Here is a 20,935-nt window from a genome sequence, read left to right on the forward strand (position 1 = left end):
AGGACCATCACCCGTAGGGATCACAACTTGATCCCTGGGGCGGGAGCTTGGGGCCGAGTGCTGTGCAGGGATGTCGTGAGCAGGAGCGTAACTAGAAATCACTAGGCCCGCCTCAAAACTTTGGATGGGCCCCACCCCTTTCTGCACAGGTAAACTGAGAACCCATGTTATTCAATTGGCTAGTGCACACTTGAATGTGTTTTCCCCATACAGATAAAAACTGACAGCAGTAAAGCACTGCAGGCATTTTCTGTATCAATTACATTAGCTTCTGTGATAAAACGTGCATGTTTTCACACATACAGACACACATGGTGTGCAGAAAATGCATACAGAAAACCAACAGACGAGTGTGCTCCCAGCCTCAGCTTATTACACTCACTCTGTCCATCTCTCATGGAGCAGAACTGGCTCTGCAGACTCCTCCAGCATCACTACAGTACACAGCACTTGGGTGAGGTAGAGAGGTTGGGGGATGGGTGCTGTACACAAGAGCCAGCTGCACACTGAATAGGGACCATCTACAAATCTTTGTATAATTCCTTATCAGTGACTGAGCAGATGCAGTAATTAAAACAATTGTGCAGAGAGCAGAAAGCTTTTTCTCTCCGTGCCCTTAGTTGTCAGTCTCTCAGGACAGGAAAAAAAAACTTCTCTCCCCATGAGGCCCACTTGCGGCTGCATCCCTTGCAGGGTCTATTGTTACGCCCCTGGTCGTTAGTCTGCAGGCTAGTGACTCATTCCGTTGGTATGGAGGGAGGCAGAAGATAGCTCCATGCACAATGGAGTGAGAAAGGTGAGGAGGACAAAAGCCTAGGCCTGCATTCTAACAATATGATCCAGCAGAGCGCCTCGGCAGGGAAACCATCTAGCCCAGGCATGGGCAAACTTGGCCCTCCAGCTGTTAAGGAACTACAAGTCCCACAATGCATTGCAGGAGTCTTACAGCCACAGTCATGACTCATAAAGGCAAATGCATTGTGGGACTTGTAGTTCCGTAACAGCTGCAGGGCCAAGTTTGCCCGTGCCTAATCTAGCCTGTGTACAAAGTCTAAAGGTGTGTGCACATAAAAGCTATAACAGTAACATTTCTACAGCACTTTCTCCGATAGGACTCAAAGCCCTTAAGCTCTCTCAGATTCAGTAATTGGTAGTAGGATGAGGTATTAACACAAAACAACAACAATTATATCTCTGCAAATGCTTGACTGAACAGGTGGGTTTTCAGTCTGAATTTAAAAGATACCCGAAGTGACATGTGACATGATGAGATAGACATGTGTATGTACAGTGCCTAGCACACCAATAACTAGGCTGTGTTCCTTTTTTTCTTTCTCTGCCTGAAGGAGTTACATATCAGGTATGTAAGTGGCTGAATCAGTCCTGACTCAGACAGGAAGTGACCACAGTGTGACCCTCAATGATAAGTAACTAACGGCGCAGTTGCAGAAAGCTCCTGGCAAAAGGAGGGTGATTGAGAAGTAGCCCTTGCAATCGCAGACTTTAACTTGACTGCAGCAGCTCATCAGATTGGACTGAGAGGTCCCAGAGGGAGGTGACAGACTACAGGGAGCTGGAAGAAACCCCAGGAAAGGGAAAATCCTCTTGTCCCCTTCGTCACAGGTTTACTTTGAAGGCCTGTACGCGCTACACGTTTTTTCCGTTGATTTCTCCGACAACCTGTGATTTTTTTTGGAGCGACAAGCGTACGTTTCTGCAATCTTGTGGTGTGGGTACAGGATTATGTGAACGATGTTTGGCGACATGCAGCAACATCGACCGTCACGACATATCGGAAATTCAAGTTCTCGAACAGTGGTGCTCGGATACCCCTTTTCAAAATCCGAATTGATCCGGATCCGGATACCCAGATATCCGGATCCGAATCGGATATCCGAATCCGAACTTTTTGGTATCCAAGTAAACTCGGATAAACGAATATCCTGGATATCCGGCCGGATTCGGATATCCGGATAGAAAACTGTGACCTGAAAATGGCTTAAAATGCTTCCAAAAGTCTCTTCAAATCTCTCTTTCTCTCTCTCTGGATTTTTGCCATTGAAGGTGATTTTGGCTTCTGCTCGGATATCTGAACTAACTATCCGCTTGGATTTCAGATGGGAAATCCGAGTTTGTCGGATAGTGCTATTCGGATTTTAAAAAGTATCCAAATTGCTATTCAAAGTTCGGATAGTGGAAAAAGTTCAGATTATCTGGGTAGTTCGGATACCCGAATATTGGATGAGCACCACTGTTCCCCAACGACCACTGCACAAAGGAACGCCTAAACTCTCATTCGTGCCTGTCACGTGCAGTCACGTGACGTTGCGTATACCCGCCGGCAGGAAGATGGATCGGGGTACGCTCGTCGCCAAGGGACGTCATTGGGATCCATCTTCCTGCCCTGGGAGGTAAGTATTCAGCTTAAAGCGGATCCGAGATGAAAAACTAACTATAGCAAGTAACTTGTCTATATATCTTATCTAAAGTTTAGATAGTTTACACAGCAAATCTAGCTGCAAACAGCTTCAACAGTTCATGATTTATTCCTGTTATACAATGAGGGCAGCCATCTTCTGTTTGTCACATTGTCACAGGCTGAGGGCTGGAGATGCTATCAGCTTGCCTGTGTGTAAATTCAGCCCCCTCTCCTCCTCTCTCCTCCTCTCTTGCCGTATTCAGCTTAAAGCGGATCCGAGATGAAAAACTAACTATAACAAGTAACTTGTCTATATATCCTATGTAAAGTTTAGATAAAACTACACAACAAATCTAAATTGCCAACAGCTTCAACAGTTTATGATTATTTATTCCCGTGATACAATGAGGGCAGCCATGTTCTGTTTGTCACATTGTCACAGGTCTGAGGGCTGGAGATGCTATCAGCTTGTCTGTGTGTAAATTCAGTCCCCTCTCCCCCTCCCCTCTGCCTCTGAAATCTCTGGCTAGTAATAACTCCTCCTCCTTGCCCAGACTGAGCTCCCATGAGCCCTTGCTACTGTCTGAAAATGCCATGGCACTGTGAAAAAGCTGTGGGCGAGGCTTGTTTAGTTTATAGGGAATTAGAGTATTAAAACAAAAACGAAAAAAGGTATTGGGCTTGAGGAATGCCCTATACACTATATGAAAGGAACACAATTATGCAATGAGTAAAAGTTTATCTCGGATCCACTTTAAGGAAGAGCTGCTTCTCTGATGAGAGTCAATCACTGTAGATGGAGATGATGTCTTCTATAGCAGCTCTTCACAAGTATGCCGTTTGTGACTGATTTCCGAGCTTTGGAACATCTCATGCTGTAGGGACAGGTATAGACGATTCCAAGGCTGAGGTTAATAATAACAGATGGGGCCCTGATGCATAATTCATCTTCTATCTGCTTACAGCTTCATTTGATTAACAAAATACACAAAGCACTGGTTTTCAAGTCGAAATCTGGCTGGTTGCTAAGGAGAGTTTAACATACATCGCAATGTGTGGAGCTAAATATTCCTGTGTTTCCGTATATGCAGAGTCAGGCATGTGCTTCAGTGTCAGAAGGTGAGCAATAATGTGAGATTTGGTACCAAAAACAGCTGACATTGGCTCTGATTCAGTACAAGCTTGCCTGAGTTTTCCTACTCAAGATGTCACATATCTACAAAATATGCTTTTTTTGGCAACAAGCAAGTAAAAAAGTACTTAAAAAGTACATAAGAAAAGTAATAACAAACTTTAGTCAGTTTGGGAACATTTATTTTGAGCAGAGATGGATAAAGATGAAATGGGGTCCTAGACACGGTAGTAGCTTTGGCTTCTCCTAATGATTTTAGTAATCTAAGTGGGAGAAAGGTCAGAAGAAGTGGCAGTTGGCCCCCTGACACCTACTGGGTCCCAGGCAACTGCCTAGGTTGCGCGGTGGATGATCCTGCTATGATTTTGAGTACAGTATTCTCTTGGTTATTGGGGTTTGAAAAGGTATTTTATTGATAGGATGAGAAAACTAAATTAGACGTCACCTTAGACCACGTTTAAACCAAGCACACCATTGTTTTTCTTGTGAAATTCCTAATAAGTTTGATGTGTCACATGCCCCTTTTTCTACTGAAAAAAAACAAAAGTTGGATTGAAAATGGCTGACTTCAAAATGGCCGCCATGGTCACCACCCATCTTGAAAAGTTTCCCCACTCACATATACTAATGTGCCACAAACAGGAAGTTAATATCACCAACCATTCCCATTTTATTAAGGTGTATCCATATAAATAGCCCACCCTGTACTTTGCTACTATGGCTGTACTGAGTAAATTGGGTTCTGGGGTTCGACAGTTGTATAGCCAAACTACAGCTACCAGCACAGTGATCAGGATATGTTAGCAGCGTAGTGGTTCAGCTCTTATATAGTTGAACTCCAGATATCAGAAAACACCGACACCAGCATATGGCTAGCACATAGCCGTACACCCGACCAACTGCGGCGCAGAGCTAGCCAAACACCATGATTTGTTGTGATGGAGTGTTATTGGTGCTAGGCTATATAGGTTAGTGCCAGGCACAGGTAGGGTGATTAGTGTTAGGAGTAGCTATGGGTGAGATTAGCTTTAGGCAGAGGTAGTGGGGTTTGTGCTAAGCATAGGCATGGATAGGGGAGATTAGGCATAGGTAGGGGTTGTTAGTGTTAGGAGTAGGTATGGGGCAGATTAGTGTCTGACATAGGTTGGGGGTTAGTGTTAGACGTAGGTAGGGTTGGTTAGTGTTAGCCATAGGTGGGGTAGTCAGTGTTAGGTATAGGTCAGGGGTAAGTGTTAGGAGTAGGTAAGGGGGAGGATAATGTTGGGTTAGTGTTAGACGTAGGTAGGATTGGTTAGTGTTAGCCATAGGTAGGGGTAGTCAGTGTTAGGCATAGGTCAGGGGTAAGTGTTAGGAGTTGGTAAGGGGGAGGATAGTGTTGGGTTAGTGTTAGACGTAGGTAGGGTTGGTTAGTGTTAGCCATAGGGAGGGGCGGTCAGTGTTAGACATAGGTCGAGGGTTAGTGTTAGGAGTAGGTAGAAGTGGTTAGTGTTAGCCATAGGTAGGGGTAGTCAGTGTTAGGTATAGGTCAGGGGTAAGTGTTAGGAGTTGGTAAGGGGGAGGATAGTGTTGGGTTAGTGTTAGACGTAGGTAGGGTTGGTTAGTGTTAGCCATAGGGAGGGGCGGTCAGTGTTAGACATAGGTCGAGGGTTAGTGTTAGGAGTAGGTAGAAGTGGTTAGTGTTAGTCATAGGTAGGGTGGCTTAGTGTTTGGCGTAGGTGAATATTATTGTTTGTTAATGGCTGCTTAGAGTTGACCATGGGCGTTACTCGATATTCATGAAGGCACTTTTATCTTGGCTGCTTTCCAAGTCGGTGTCAGGAAGTGGAAGACGGGCAATGTGCTGTTGGGGAAATCCTTCTGTATACCATCCTTCCCATCTGACATTACTCAGCACCCTTCTCAACTATCATTAATAAAACTGTGACATGAGGTTCCCGCTGATATAAAATCCATTTATTCGTTCCCTCTGGGGCAAGCTCATCACCTCATACCAACTGCCAGTAACTTCACTATCATAGTCGGCTGACTGCCAGGTGCTGCAGCGCCACCTACAGACCTAATGCTAATGTATTGGCTACCTTTATCAAAATTATGGAAAGATAGCTCAAAGTATATACAAACTAAATAGGAAAGACAACCGAGAGCCCAGTATGGTGTAGTAGTCTTGATACAAAGGAGTAAAGTAAGCCTAAAATGGATATACTCACAAGTATGGGTTACTGATCAGGTAACCACTTGAATCGCAGGTGGGGAGAATTAGGACCTGACTCCACTCAGTCGCTATCTGTAGATAGGAAAAAAAGGAGGTATACCCCTCCACCAGGGGTGGACTAGACTAAATGCGGAACAGAGGCGCCAATATAGAATAAAAACCTCTAAAAACAGTTTAAAGGGGAACTTAAGTAAAAGGTATACGGAGGCTGCCATATTTATTTCCTTTTAATCAATACCAGTTGCCTGGCAGCACTGCTGGTCTATTTCTCTGCAGTAGTATCTGAATAACACCAGAAACAAGCATGCAGCTAGTCTTGTCAGATCTGACTTTAAAGTCAGAAACACCTGATCTGCTGCATGCTTGTTCAGGGGCTATGGCTAATAGTATTAGAGGCAGAGGATCAGCAGGGCTGCCAGGCAACTGGTATGGCTTAAAAGGAAATAAACATGGCAGCCTCCATATACCTCTCTCTTCAGTTGTCCTTTAAAAGGGGGAAGTTGGTGGACTTACCTCCCTCAAGAAGAAACAGACTTGGAAGCATTATTTTAGTAATAAAAAAATAACATTTAATTGTAGCTCCAGTATGCTGGCATCATACTGGAATTACTATCAAATGTTATTTTTTTTTATTACTAAATCACATTTCCTAGTCTGTTTCTTCTTGATGGGGGTAAGTCCACCAACTTCCCCCCATTAAACTGTTTTTAGACGTTTTTATTCTATATTGGCGCCTCTGTTCAAAATTTCCGCATTATACACAAACTATACATTAACCTCCCTGGCGGTAAGCCCGACACAGTGTCAGGCTAGCCGCCGCAGGGGATCGCATGGCCCCGGGAGGATTTTTTTTCATAAAATGTGTTCAATTTTCTTCAGCTAGCACTTGGCTAGCTACCTGTGCCCCCCAAGTGCCTCCGCTCTCCCCCGATCGCCGCCGTTATACGTACCCCCCAGGGATCCAGCCTCCCAATCAGCTCCAGGCTTCACTATGGGGGAGATCGGGACTGCGCATGACGTCATGTCCGATCGTCGCCATAGGAACGACTGAAGCTAATTGGGAAGCTGCGGCTCTTGTGGGATCGCGGACGGGTGAGTGTTGCCGGCGGCGATCGGGGGGAGCAGATAGGTGCCAGGGGACTTGGGGGACACAGGTAGCTAGCCTAGTGCTAGCTACGAAGTTTAAAACAAGTTTTATTCTAAAAATCCATCCCGCGGACGCAGCCTCATAAACTGCATACCGCCAGGGAGGTTAAAAAGAGAAATGCATAGATACTATGAGGGACTGGAGTATCGTAAAGTTTTAATTATCACCCAGAAGTTATTATAGGTTGATGAAATTTTGTCATTGTCATCAGTGGACCCTAAATTCATGATGGTGAGAAAATCAGCTTATTGTATCCTTTATTTATTTTATAGATTGTGACAGACGTAACCTGCGTGTGAGATGGAAAAGATTGAGGCTCGCAGCGTGATAAAGTTCCTGCATTAGAAAGGTAATAGTGCCCGGGAAGTTCATGTTGAGATGATGGCGGTCAGGGCTAGGCCAAGGCAGAGGCCTCTGGAACCTCCAGAACTCGAACCTACTAGCGACAGTTTGCTGCTGAATCTGTACAGCCTGCAGGCAAGTGATGCTTTTATTATGGGGGGGGGGGGGGCGATAACAAGTGACACAAAAAAAAGTGACTTCCTGCAGAATGGGAGAGTGAGGAGAACAATGCGCTCCAGGGTCGTCGCCGATCTCTAAAGATCCAGCATGTTGAATCTTTACAGTGGTCTGAAAGCCAGCATTTCTACTTTGCTCTACTAGATTCCTCACAGCTTGAAAACTACTATCCCAGGAAAAAATTCTAGCAGAACATCACTGAAATGGTTAAAGGGGCACTACAGTGAAAAACTGTAAAATTTTAAATATGTGCAAACATAGACAAATAAGAAGTACATTTTTTCCAGAGTGAAATGAGCCATAAATTACTTTTCTCCTATGTTGCTGCCACTTACAGTAGGTAGTAGGAATCTGACAGAAGCGACAGGTTTTGGACAAATCCATCTCTTCATAGGTGATTCTCAGCACGGCTTTTATTCTTTATAAAGATATTCCCTAAAAAGGATTTAAACAATGATGCTGTTCAGCTTCCCAGCTCGCTACAGTTTTTTGGCAGTTGGACAGAGCAACTGCCATTCACTAAGTGTTTTTGAAAATAAATATATCCCTGAGAATCCCCTATAAAGAGATGGACTAGTCTAAAACCTGGCGCTTCTGTCAGATTTCTACTACCTACTGTAAGTGACAGCAACATAGGAGAAAAGTAATTTATGGCTCATTTTACTCTGGAAAAAATGTACTTCTTATTTGTATATGTTTGTACATATTTTACATTTTACAGTTTTTCGCTGTAGTGCCCCTTTAAACAAAACACTTTGTCCTGCTATTCAGCTTCAAATCCGCATCCAAACTGGAGATAACAGCATATGTTTTACTTGTTAAACAGAAATGTAGCAACACTGGAATGTAAACAAACACTCTCTGAGAAACTGCTTCAGGCACACACAGTGTTCAGAATAGCTCATTAGAAGATTTTAATATATAATAAAAAGCAGTTATAATAGAAAAATAATAAAATGCAATGGCAGCTTTCAGGGCAAGAAAAACTACACTTTGGAAACTTGTAATTTGTAAACAGACAATATTACGTGTGCACAAAAGCAAATATGATAACTGTATGAGTAATAAAAAGTAGAAAAACACATTTTTATTGAATGTTATGTCAGAGTTTCAGACCACTTTAACCTCCTTAGCGGTATGGACGAGTTATTACGTCCATTACGGCCGGAGAACGCCACTCAGGCCCCGCTGGGCCGATTTTCATAATTTTTTTTTTAAACACGCAGCAAGCACTTTGCTTGCTGCGTGTTGTAGACGATCGCCGCCGCCGATGCGCCGCTACCCGCCGTGTAAGGGCTCCCCCCCCCTCCCGAGACCCCTGCGCAGCCTGGCCAATCAGTGCCAGGCATCGCTGAGGGGTGGATCGGGACTCCGGATGATGTCATCTCGATCGTCGCCATGGCGACGAGGGAAGGCCTAAAGGTAATCCCGTTCAGAACGGGATTTCCTTATGGCTAACAGCGCCGGCGGCGATCGAGGGGGGGAGGGAGGTATGCGGAAGGGAGGGGGGCATCATGTAGCTAGCGCTAGGCTAGCTACATGATTGAAAAAAAAAATATTTAAAAAATAGCGCTGCCCCCTGGCGATCTTTAATAGAACGCCAGGGAGGTTAAGACATGTTTTGATCTAGCGTGAGTACGTGGCTTCAGTGAATGGCCACCTCAGTTATATGACTTTAGTTGTTTATCAACTGTTAGATCAACAGGATTTAATAACTTGACCAGCCCCAGAGTCCAACTCAAAACCTTTGGAGCCAGATCCTTCCGTCATGCTGCTCCTACCCTTTGGAACATCTTGACACACCCAATCAAGACAGCTCCAACCCAGGAGGTGTTTAAATCAAAACTAAAAATCCACCTGTTTAGTTGTTTGTTCTTGTATCTCGCACTTCTGGCTCAATTTAAAGTTAATCTTAACCCCTCCCCTGACTAAAAATAAGACACCTCTGGATTTTGTCATCCCTCAAAGTTACACTATGTTAAAGGGACTCCAAGCACCTCTCATGGGTATGCCTTTAAGACTCTGACCAGTACTTCAAAGTACTTAAAGATGCATATCATTCGGTAGCTTGTGCTCTCCTCTTTCATTTGACGCCATTCTACACCAAATAGTTTTCATTCGATTTCAATTTAAAAATCGCGGCTGCCATCTTGGCTATGTTATAACTTCCAGGTCACCCCGTCTTCTCTGTTAGGGAAGTGCATCACTGAATGAAGCAGGAAGAGGAAGTGACACGCATGGCCATTGCAGGAGGCTCCTCCAGAGGGGTCATAGCACGACTTTGTTGGAAGTCGTCTGGCTTAAAGGCATGCCCAGGAGAGGTGCTCGGAGTCCCAGTAAGGTCAGTACTCCCTTTTTTCAGGAGTAGGGTAGGCAGGCTGTGAGGGTGTATCAGAATGTGAAGAGTTAAAGAGGAACTCCAGTGAAAATAATGTAATAAAAAAAGTGCTTCATTTTTACAATAATTATGTATAAATGATTTAGTCAGTGTTTGCTCATTGTAAAATCTTTTAAATCCCTGATTTACATTCTGACATTTATTACATGGTGACATTTTTACTGCTGGCAGGTGATGTAGCTGCTGCTTGCTTTTTTGGCAGTTGGAAACAGCTGTAAACAGCTGTTCCCACAATGCAACAAGGTTCACAGACAGGAAACTGCCAGGAGTACCACGGTCCTCAGAGTTTCTTGTGGGAGGGGTTTCACCACAATATCAGCCATACAGCGCCCCCTGATGGTCTTTTTGTGAAAAGGAAAAGATTTCTTATGTAAAAGGGGGTATCAGCTACTGATTGTGATGAATTTCAATTCTTGGTCGGAGTTTCTCTTTAACTGATGTTATGGCTACTGTAAGCAAACCGTCCTCTCTTCTTCCCTCCAGTTTCTCTACAAGAGGCTTATTAAATAGTTAGTCCTGACAAATGAACTCTGTGCAGATCAGCATCTATAGCTGGTGCGAGGGGTTGCCCAGAGGCAGCACCTGCCTTCTGGTGGTGTTCAGTACTCCGGCAGCAGACAAGTCCCCAGACACAAGGCCTGCAGCACTCAGCATCTGCTTATGTACGCCAGCCCCTCAGGAGAGGAAAACGCACAGAGGTGCTTGCCTTGCACAGAGGTCTGCCTCCTCTGCCGGAGCACAAGGTGCGTTTCATTAACATAAGCAAAAAAAAACAGCCATCTGCATCCGTGGCAAGGCGTTCAATAAGCGCTGGAAGAGGAACTCTGCATAATTGTGTTGTCCCCGGATTACGAGAGGAAGGTTATGCAATATTCATTTTATACTAAAGATCACATGCCATGCGCTTTCATTTCACGTGTGTTGATCTGAAGTGTCGGGTTAACTCATTCACAAAGAACCGCTGGAACAAAAGTGGATCTGTATCAATTTAATACAGAAAACAGACAGCCTCATCCACTTGCCTGAAGCTCTCATTTACAAGTCCACCTCCAGGCACAGATCGAGACTTACCATCTGACAACTTAGCAAGAAGAGTTCCCAAAGGTTCTGTTTTGGTTTTTTTTTCTTCAAATTAGAGTTTTACAGTTATAAAAACTACTGCTTTAACCACTTAAAGCTAATGGGAACCGACCTAAAAAAATAAAAAAGTCAGATACTCACCTTAGGAGAGGGAAGGCTCGGTCCTAATGAGACTTCTCTCTCCTCTTCCGGTGCCCGCTCCCGCTCAGGATCCCCCGTAGCAGTATTCGACCGTTTCGGGGCTTAGATGCTTTCCTTGCGTTGAATGACATCCATGGCTACAATTACTAGGTAATGCCTAATGATGTTGATCCAGGGATTTTATCTGATTGCTATCTGGAGTCGGGAAGGAATTTTTCCCTTTAGGGGCTAATTGGACCACGCCTTGTAAGGGTTTTTTCGCCTTCCTCTGGATCAACAGGGATATGTGAGGGAGCAGGCTGGTGTTGTACTTTATACTGGTTGAACTCGATGGACGTATGTCTTTTTTCAAACAAAATAACTATGTAACTATGTACTGTCACTTCCGCTGCCGAAGGGAGGTTTCGGAAGTCTTCGGGAGCACTTGGGCTCCCGAAGACGGCCCGCTGCATACTGCGCATGCGCGAGTGTCCTCTATGACGCAGTATGGAGCCACCGGTCTTTGGGAGCTCGAGTTCTCCTGAAGACTTCCGAAGTCCCCGCGGTGGCGGATTTGAACAGAGGATCCACAGGGCACCGGGAGAGGAGAGGGAAGGCTCATTAGGACTCAGATCCATCCCTCTCCTTAGGTGAGTATCTGACTTTTTTTTATTTTAGGTGGGGTTACATTAGCTTTAAGCACACAGGGTTGTTTATTTTTTGCATCTGAGCAACTTTCACCTCCCATTCATTTGTCAATAACTTTATCACTACTCATCACAATGAATTGATCTATATCTTCTTTTTTCTGCCACCATTTAGGCTTTCTTTGGGTGATACATTTTGCTAAGAATTAATTTATTCTAAATCCATTTTAATAGGAATATTAAGAAAGAATTGGGAAAAAAATCATTATTTCTCAGCTTTGGGCCATTATAGCTTGAAATTAATACATGCTACAGTAATTAAAACCCTTGTATTTTATTTGTCCATTTGTCTCGCTTATTACACCATTTAAATTATGCCCCTATCACAATGTATGGCGCCGATATTTTATTTGGAAATAAAGGTGCATTTTTTCAATTTGCGTCCATCACTATTTACAAGCCTATAATTTAAAAAAATTATATTCATATACTCCTTTGACATGCTTATTTAAAAAGTTCAGACCGTTAGGTAACTATTTATGTTTTTTTTTTTATTGTAATTTTTTTTATTAAAAATTTTATTTGGGTAATTTGTGGTGTGGGAGGTAAAGAGCTAATTTTAAATGTAAAATAATGTATTTGTTTAATAAAAAATAGATGTGGGTGTAGTTTTACTATTTGGCCACAAGATGGCCATAGTCAAAAAGTCCTGGAAGCGTACGATCACACTTCCAGGACGCATTAGGAGGACGGGAAGCTTTTTGTGACTCAGAAAAAGAGCAGCCTCTGATAAGAGGCTGTCGGTTTTTCTGCGGGGGGCTTCGATCAATGAATGGGATCTATAATGCCATTCATTGATCGCTGGGCTAACAGCCAGCGATGGGAGCATGCGCGGCCTGCGGGAGTGCGCGCAGCCTATCTGGATGAGAATGTTCATCCAGAGAGGCTTAAGTGGTTAATTTGTTCACAAGAAAAGGAAGCCCAGGTAAAGGAATGAACAGCAGGCTACATTGTACAGACTGTGAAGATTACAGCCCTTTAACCCTTCAGCCGATTTATTTAGAGGCTTGCAAGAGCTCCTGGCTAATGTATTGCTAGCACATTTTTTATTTCTTATTTGTTACATTTCTTTGCTGCTAATTACTGTAGTACTGCTGTAATGTGTATTTATGGGGACTTGTCTCTAGGGGGCAGTGTGAGACAATAACAGAGGACTTCTGCTTTCAGTTTCTATATCCTCTGCTAGAAGAGAGAGATCAAAGCAGTTCAAGAGTTTACAGCATGATGAGTTCTGCCGGCTGAGGTCAAAAGCACTGCACTTATCTCAAATGAGATAACTCTATTGAAACTGCTCATGGGTTCAAGGACCACTCCAGCGAAAAAAGTAAGCAGTTAAAATCTGACAAAACTGACAGATTTTTGGACCAGTCCAGCGCCTCATGGGGGATTCTCAGAGTTTTCTTTGATGATTTTTTTCAAAATGATCTATGTCTTGTTTTTTTCACCCCTCACTTTTGTCTGCAACAAAGGGCCCCTAATGCTGTTTTTTGGCCGGAGGGTATGTCCGGGGCCTCAGGTTAATTTTGCCCGGGGGCTTCATTGTTACTAAAACCGGCCCTGGCCACCATGATACAATATGGACACGGCATCCTTGGGTTTGTGGACAAAATTAGAGTAACATAGATATTAAATCAACTTTTGATACCATAATATGCCTATATACATCATCAATAGTCCTATATAAATAACCGAATGCGCATTTGACCGCCAAGAGGCCTCTCCATTGCAGTACTGAGAGATTGCAAGACCCGCCAATGCACAGGAGTAGCTGACAGACAGTGTGGTTTCTATGGCTGCAAGCAGAGACTTTGCTATGGCCTGGTTCACCGTCAGGAGCTTTGGTATTTCAAAGGGAACACTTTTTTTTTTCTCTGTTTGCTGGCCTGAAATATACACTGAGAATCTGTTCCTACACATTTCTGATAATACCTTTTCACAAATGGCTGTGCTGCTTTTATTATCATTATTTAGTATTTTTAGAGCGCTGCGTAATATGTTGGCGCTTCATAAATACAATAAATAAATAAAAATAAGTAAATAGCGCCGACATCTTTTGCAGCGCTTTTCAGAGTATATTGTCTTGTCACTAACATTCCCTCAGAGGAGCTCACAATCTAATCCCTACCATAGTCATATGTCTATATTGTGTAGTGTATGTATTGAAGTCTGGGGTCAATTTTAGGGGGAAGCCAATTAGCTTATCTGTATGTTTTTGGAATGTGGGAGGAAACCGGAGTGCCCGGAGGAAACCCACGTAGACACGGGGAGAACATACAAACGCCTTGCAGATGTTGACCTGGCTGGGATTTGTACCAGGGACCCAGCGCTGCAAGGCGAGAGCGCTAACCACTACGCCACCGTGCTGCCCTTTTCTGACATTGATGCTTTCCTGTGTTGAGCAGGTCTTCTCACCTGTCATATTTGGCAGTTGTCAGATTACCACGGCAACACCAAAGAGTCCCTGCCGTTCTGGTGGGAGTAGCCAGATTCCACAGGTACCACCAGCATCAGGAAAGGTCTAGAGATCTATCCACAGGAAAATGTTACTCTGTTTTATTTTCCCAATCTTTTCTCAATGTTGAGATCTTCTCAGTCAGTGTGCAGTATATGGTCTAGAGATCTCCACTACCTCCCTTTTTAAAGGGTTTTTAGCTTATAATTTCTTGTATTGGCACCTCTGTTCATATTATCAGTGTGTAGTCTGGTCCACCCTCGGTGAAAGGTTATTATCCCCATTTCCTTCCTGTCTACAGAGAGCGAGTGGGGTCATGTGTAATCTGCCCACCTGCCTTTTGTGAGTATTATTTCTTCACCAAATATGTAACTTAAAGAGACACTGAAGCGAAAAAAAAAAAATATGATATAGTGAGTTGGTTATGTACTATGAATAATTACTAGAAGATTAGAAACAAAGAAAATATTCTCATACTTTTATTTTCAGGTATATAGTGTTTTTTCTAACATTGCATCATTCTCTAATATGTGCAGATTACACAACACTCAGCATTCAAAATGATTCTTTCAGAGCAGTCTGTGAAGTAATGACCTCTCCTCTGGCAGAGAAAAAGTAAATAGTCCAGGAACAGTTGAGATAATAAAAGTCAGATAACAGCCCTCTCCAGGACTAACTTAGTCGGAGAGTTAATGGCTTGTTTGCATAGAGATAACAACTGGAGTTTCTCAACTCTTCCTGTACTGGAAACAATTACACTGATGTATCTGATCTTAATGTTTTATTTCTTAGCTGTGCTACACATACAAATTATAATATCATCATTTTTTTTCGCTTCGGTGTCTCTTTAAATTGTTATATACTACACTATTGGGGGCTCTTGGTCTCCTTTTTGGTCCAGCTGAGAGAGATTGTTGTTTGGGGCTCTCTACTATGCTGAAAGAGAAGCCCAACTATCCATACATCAAACAGTGACATCTAGTGGTAGCAGACAATAGCCTCTCCCATTCAACTATGAAAAAATAACAGATAATGTTACAGTGTATCTGCTGGAATAAATCACGTTTTAGTAGTTTATTTGTTCTTGCTGTTACACAAACAGGGCAGTGTGTACTTATACTGCCTCTTTACTGCCTTTTCAGTATAAATACATAAAATAACCCCATGAAGACAACAGGGTAACTGGCCACATGATACTGTCTCAGGAACTCAGACGACATGATTTGAAGTGCTTAATTTGTATTTAAAAAGTAGCTCGTTTTCATATATTTTGTAACACTCCTAGCTGACATACATGATATTTCATAGTTCAGTCACACATTATTCACATCAGTAAACATGTTTTGAGGAATTGTAGTACCTTCAGTAGTCCACAGGGGGTCAGTGAACCCTGCCTATCTTTTGGATAAATAGCAAAAAGTAAAAATAATGTGTTAGTGTACCTAAAGGGGCACTATAGCGAAAAATTATACAATTTAAAATATGTGCAAACATATACAAATAAGAAGTACATTTTTTTACAGAGTAAAATGAGCCATAAATTACTTTTCTCCTATGTTACTGTCACTCACAGTAAGTAATAGAAATCTGACAAGTGAGAGGTTTTGGACTAAACCATCTCTTCATCCCCCATGAATTCTCAGGGATTTATTTATTTTCAAAAGCACTTAGTGAATGACAGTTGCTCGGTCCAACGGCCAAAAAAAAACTGTGTAGCGAGCAGGGAAGCTGGCCAGCATCATTGTTTAAAGAGAACCTGTACTGAGTAAAAATATTTAAAATAAACACATGAGGTAACTTCAAATGAACATTGCATAGTTACCTTGCCATCAGTTCCTCTCAGAAGCTCACCATTTTCTTCTGACAATAATCCCTTCCAGTTCTGACAATATTTTGTCAGATCTGAAATATATCAGTTGCTGTCAATAAAATATCAGTTGCTGTCAGTTATAGCTGAGAGGAAAACTGATGTACAAGGTAATGTCCATGTTTCCCTATGGCTCAAGTGGGCGATGTTACAGTTTAACTGTATGCTGACCAGAAAGCTGTTATGGGTAATGGCCATTTTCAAAATGGAGGACGGAAAATTCCCTGGATCACAGTGAACAAACGCGGGACAGGAGAAAGACACTGAGGAGTAGACTACATGGAAGGTAAGTATGACTTGTGTATGCTTATTTTGACTTTTAATTTTCAGTTCAGGTTTTCTTTAAATCCTTTTTAGGGAATATCTTTAATTCAATTCAATTCAATTCACTTTATTTATACAGAATAAAAGCCTTGCTGAGAATCCCCTATGAAGAGATGGACTAGTCCAAAACCTGTCACTTCTGCCAGATTTCTACTACCTACTGTAAGTGGCAGCAACACAGGAGAAAAGTAATTTATGGCTCATTTTACTCTGGAAAAAATGTACTTCTTATTTGTCTATGTTTGCACATATTTTATATTTTACAATTTTTCACCATATTGCCCCTTTAAGTCTCGTTAAATGGTTTTAAAGCAAAGCTCTGATATATAGCGCAGTATTCTTGTATTACTGTATGACTCACACTTTACACTGACTCATCACACTAGGAATTTGGAAGCTCTGATGGGATCTGTGTTATAATACTACAAAAGTAGAGGGAACGATGTAGATGTTCAAGTAGAGATCTGACCAGTGACCACACTAACTGGTTTATTATAGACTTATATACTCATATAGGGATGATCAGTAAGAGGCAAAATTGGCAAATCATTTCTCCTTGTATTCAAATTTCATGTAATGGTTATACAGCTTGAACTTAGACCAGGCATGGTCAAACTTGGCCCTCCAGCTGTTAAGGAACTACAAGTCCCACAATGCATTTGCCTTTATGAGTCATGACTGTGGCTGTCAGACTCCTGCAATCAGTGGCGTAGCTAAGTAGCTGTGGGCCCCGATGCAAGTTTTACAATGGGGCCCCCCAGCACTCTATACATAACAATTGATACGACGCACCAAAACCTGCCAATGGCAACTACAGTGTCAGAGGTGCAAGAAGGGGATGGGGAACAGTTTGTTAATGATTACCACTAATCAAAGTATCTATTAGAAGTGATTATTATGAGCACAGGACTAATAGAGAGCTAATACTGTAATTGAGAGAGGGCCCTTCGGGGCCCCTCTGGCCCAAGGGCCCCGATGCGGCCGCTACCTCTGCACCCCCTATTGCTACGCCCCTGCCTGCAATACATTGTAGGACGTGTAGTTCCTTAACAGCTGGAGGGCCAAGTTTGCCTATGCCTGACTTAGACCAATAAAAATGGCCAGGGAGTTATTCTGATTTCAAACGGCATATAATTTACATGAAATTTGAATGCAAGGAGAAATGATTTGCATCTCATTGATCAACCCTACGAAACAGACTAAACAAGGAACACCAAATATGCAACGCGTTTCGCAGGTTTGATCCCGCCTCATCAGGCAATAACAACGGAGCAACAGCATAGCAGAGGTGCCTGGCTCTTCTACTGACCACATATGCTATTGCTCCGTTGTTATTGCCTGATGAAGCGGGATCAAACCTGCGAAACGCGTTGCATATTTGGAGTTCATAAATAAAATATATTGACTGTCTTTACTACAGTCGTTGTGTGTCTACTTGGAGGAGGTAAGTCCACCACTACCTCCTCTATTTACCAAGAATGTGGTGTTTAAGCTCATTCAGCTTCCTTTTATCCTTTTGGCGCCTCTGTTCTCCTATGAAACAGACTATACAAGTACTTTGCATAGCAGAGGTGATTATAACAGTATTGCAAAATTGGGCTAAAATCAGGGATACAAGTATATTGCGCTATTCATTAGGACACCAAGTGCACATAGGACTAAATACACTTCCACGCTACCAGAACTGATGGACCAATCAGTCATCACCCCAAAGAATAGCTGTCCCTCCCCTCAAGGTGGTGACGTCCACTTTATTTGCATCCACATTATGGATGTTGAACTGATGAGGTTCATATGGCCTCCTAACCATTCACATGCCTAGGCAGAGCTGGATCATCCACAAGGCAATTCTAGGCAGCTGCCTAGGGCCTGGAGGGAGTCTAGGGGCCTGGTGGATGCTAACCCACACCAAATCTTACTAAAAAAAAAAGCCAGGTGACTATTAGGGATGATCAATGAGATGAAACACATTCTGTAATTATGCAGTTTCTGTATGCAAATGTATGCAGCTTGAAAAAAAGACCAATCAATTTAAACCTGGGTTTAAATTGATTGGTCCATTTTCAAACTGCATACATTTGCATAAATTTGCATCAACTCTGAAGAATTTGCATCTCTCTGATCATCCCTAGTGACCATCAGCGCTGAGCAAAAAAATGCTATCTTTCCTAGGGCCCCATTTCATCTTAAAGGGGCACTATGGCAAACATTTGGGTGCTAGTCTACTTTAGGGGACCCACCGCAAATCCCAATAGACGCTTTCAGCTGTGCTGCAAAACGGAACAAATGTCTGCTTTCACCTTTCAGCCATATACCCATGGATAGGTAAGCATATCCTCGAACGAATTTTGAGGTTTTCGGTAACAAAAAGTTAAAGTTGGCCGTGTAGGAGCCACCGAACGGCCTAAATCTCGGTTTCGTCGGCCATCTTAGTTCTGCTGTGCAGGCCGTTTCTTCCTCCTCATTGGAGGGTTTGTTAGCTGCCGACAAAAGCTGGCACGCCCCCACCGAACAATCCCTCCAATGAGGAGGAAGAAACGACCTGCAGAGCAGAACCAAGATGGCCGACGGACCCGAAATTGCGGCCGTTCCACGGCTCCTATACAGTCAGTTAAAACTTTTTTTTACCGAAAACCCGCAAAATTCGTTACAGGACATGCTTAGCTACCCGGGGATATAAGGCTTGTGGGGGTTTAAACAAGCAAACGGAAGACATTTGTTCCATCTTGCAGCACAGCTGAAAGCGTCTATGGGGATTTGCGGTGGGTCCCCTAAAGTAGACTAGCGCCAACATTTGTAATATTTTAAAATATGTGCAAACATAGACAAATGAGAAGTACATTTTTTTCCAGAGTAAAATGAGCCATAAATTACTTTTCTCCCATGTTGCTGTCACTTACAGTACGTAGTAGAAATCTGACAGAAGTGACAGGTTTTGGACTAGTCCATCTCTTCATAGGGGATTCCCAGGGATTTATCTATATTCAAAAGCACTTAGTGAATGGCATTATGGCAGTTGCTCTGTGCAACTGCCAAAAAAAAAAGTGTAGCGAGCTGGGAGGCTGGCCAGAATCATTGTTTACCGCTATGGCAGCGGGTCTCGGTGGCATCAAAAACTTGCTGTAATTCCAAAATCCCGAGCAGTCCACCGCTCACAAGGCAATAGTCTGCGGAGAGACGATCGGCACAGCCCCATGTTGCGCTGGAAGCATTTACTAAGCATGTGGCTTCCTACTTCCTCTTAGTGGTCCTATGCGTACCACCGCCTGTATCCTCTCCTCGCCAACAGAGAGCCAGCGGTCACTCCTGGCGTCTAGAGGTTAGTAAAGATACAACAGCGCACTCTGTGGTGTATCAAAGAAAATCCTCGTGTTCATTAGCATATCAGAATCATGGTAGCTGCTCTCCCTAAGAGCTCCCTATAAAAATCTCATACTGCGCATGCGTAGGACACTCCCAGCGACAGGAGAGTGATCGAGGACGTGCGCGACCAGGGTTGCACAGGCGCAGTGGCCATCGCCTTGCCAATCGGCGAAAATGAAACAGGATCGCTGTTAGGGGTGGGAGGGAAGGACATGTGGGTAATTGGTGGGTTCTGTGGAGAGAGGCAGAAGAGTTGGGCCTAGATGTACCCACATAATATTTAAATTACATGGTGGAGAGGAAGGCTGGCAGCAGTCAACGTGTCCCCTTTGATCTAATATTTTTAGCTATAGGACCCGAACAAGCATGCAGCAGATCTGATGTTTCTGACATTATTGTCAGATCTGACAAGATTAGCTGCATGCTTGTTTCTGGTATTCAGACACTACTGCAGCTAAATAGATCAGCAGGGCTGCCAGGCAACTGGTATTGTTTAAAGTGAAATAAATATGGCAGCCTCCATATTCTTCTCACTTCAGTTGTCCTTTAAGTTGTTAAAGTGAACCTCCGGACTAAAAATCGACTTAGCAGCACTGAAAAGGCTTGGTGTTTCTTTAACAGTTTCACAGCATCAGAACTTTGTTTCTCTTATACAAGCCTCATTTTTAGCTGCACAGAAGAAAACTGCCCGGGCTTTTTTCCCCTGATGCTGTGCAAAGCATGATGGGATTTCTGATGTTGTTGTTCTCGTTCTGCTGTTTTGGTGCAATTTTTTTTTTTTACATTTTGAATTTGACATTTGAAGCCTAGCATGTGCAGCTGGGAGGGGTTATCAGGACACAGGACAGTTGGAACTGTGTCACCTGCTCCTTGTCACCTCCTTTCAACCAAAAAGATGGCTGCCCCCATGACCAAGATGGCAGCCCCCATGAATCAAACATTTGCCTGTTCTTTTAAAACAGGGTGGGTAAAAGATTATATTACCTATATATTCTAATTAACATAACTAATGTAACTTGATGATAGTATGTTTGTTTAGGCTGAAGTTCCCCTTTAAGCTGAGTGTGCATGTTGCATGCATGTGCAAAAAACATCTGTAATGATCCTTGTCAGATTTTTTTTGCATGACAAACCACCACCCAGTGCATGTCCAATACCTTACTCTACCAACTGCCCTTCGTCTAAGTCAGAGTGC

Source organism: Hyperolius riggenbachi, chromosome 12, assembly GCF_040937935.1.
Source record: "Hyperolius riggenbachi isolate aHypRig1 chromosome 12, aHypRig1.pri, whole genome shotgun sequence".
Taxonomy (NCBI): Eukaryota; Metazoa; Chordata; class Amphibia; order Anura; family Hyperoliidae; genus Hyperolius; species Hyperolius riggenbachi.